The sequence below is a fragment of the Panthera leo genome, chromosome C1, assembly GCF_018350215.1.
Source record: "Panthera leo isolate Ple1 chromosome C1, P.leo_Ple1_pat1.1, whole genome shotgun sequence".
Lineage (NCBI taxonomy): Eukaryota > Metazoa > Chordata > Mammalia > Carnivora > Felidae > Panthera > Panthera leo.
Window position 1 is genome coordinate 205,459,561 of NC_056686.1, and position 1,748 is coordinate 205,461,308.

Genomic DNA, 1,748 nt, shown 5'->3' on the forward strand with positions numbered 1-1,748 from the left:
ATTTCTTAAGATACAAAAAAAAGCGCAAACTGTGAAAAATTTTGATGAGTTGGCATCTATCAAGATGAAGAAAGTTTTGCTCTTCAAAAGACGTTGTTAAGATTTCCGGGGCATCTTGGCTCTCGAAGTACAGCACAACGGCTGGGGACTCCGGGGAGTGTGGAAGGGGCTGCCTGGAAAGCAGATGTGTGGAAGCTTCTGGTCAGCGTGGACTACCTGGGTTCCATGAGTTTCCTAGTTTGTCACTTTGCAGGTAAAATATGGCTAAAAGCTTATGGAGTAAGTGGAAAAGGAAGATGCATGCTGAAAAGAGAAAAATGAATGCCCCAAAGGAACTCACCAGACTTAAAAGTATTCTTTAAGTGGATAGTGTTTTTTTTTAATGTTTACTTATTTATTTTGAGAGAGGCAGAGAGAGAGAGAGAGCACGAGCATGTGTACAAGCAGGGTAGGGACAGAAAGAGAGGAAGAGAGGGAAACTCAATCAGGCTCTGTGGTATCAGTGCACAGTCCAATGCGGGGCTGGATCCCATGAACCTTCGGATCTTGGCCTGAGCCCAAATCAAAGGTTGGACACGTAACTGACTGAGCCACCCCGGCGTCCTGATGGTGATGCTGTAATGAAAGATGTTCAAGAGGTAGCAACTGTGGTGGTACCCCAACATTGTCAAGAGAAAAACTTAGTAAGTGGCACAAGAAGAAAAAGATGATACGCAAATGGAAACTGATTTTAAGAGGAACAAAGAGTCTTCTAGGCCAGCATGGGCAGTACCCCGTATGAATGAACCAGAGACAAAGAGAAAGACTGAAGCCCAAGCGAGAAAAAGGGAAGGGAAAAAGCCAAACAAGACTAGCAAAGGCCATGAAGGGTTTGGCTTGGCAGACTCTGAAAAACTTGAAAAACCCTACTCGGGACAGGTCTTTGATTAGAATGTATGTATGGATTTCAACTTCCCCCAAATGAAAACTTTCTCTCCAGGTTCCACTTGGCTTTTTTCTTCAGTTCAAAACCAACTTAACTCCTCAAATTTGTTTTGGGAGCTTGAACAAAATATTTTCTTTGATTAAAAAAAAAAGGCGGGGGAGTACCTGGGTGGCTCAGTTGGTTAAGCATCCAACTTCAGCTCAGGTCATGATCTCACGGTTTGTAGGTTCCAGCCCCACGCCAGGCTCTGGGCTGACAGCTCAGAGCCTGAAGCCTGCTTCAGATTCTGTGTCTCCCTCTCTCTCTGCCCCTGCCCTGCCCATGCCCTCTCTCTCTCTCTCAAAAATAAATAAACATTAAAAAAAATTAAAAAAAAAGAGACACTTCAGAAAATGGAAATGCCAGCCACAGACTAGGAGAAAATATTTGGAAAATGGATTTTCTTCTTTAACATTGCTGTCTCTTGAAACTGTGACACAGAGTAGAAGGAATTAGTAATTGTTGCATGTCCCCGTCCTTTCCCTGATGAAGTGCAGTTGGTAGATGCATTCCCTTCTTCCCTCACATTGTACGCCATTATTCACTGCCATCGTTTGCGTAATACTGTTACGGGTGAGAGCTGGAGAGAAGGTTGGGCTGTGGGTAATGAGGTGGCAAGCCCCACGTCTTCCATTCTATTCTTGATGGAAGAGGAAAGAGCAACAAGAAAAAACCTGAAGTCAGGCACATGCACGTCGGAAGACAACCTGACGTTCTCGTTAGCAGCAAAGCACTCTCAAAAATGACAGCAGGAAGCATAGATGGGGCACACGCATTCTGCCAG

At 44.5% G+C, this 1,748-nt stretch overlaps 1 pseudogene; it reads left to right on the forward strand.

The window, feature by feature from the left end:
* The first annotated feature begins 260 nt into the window (after positions 1-260).
* Positions 261-964, forward strand: LOC122226082 (annotated as a pseudogene).
* The last annotated feature ends 784 nt before the right edge of the window (positions 965-1,748 follow it).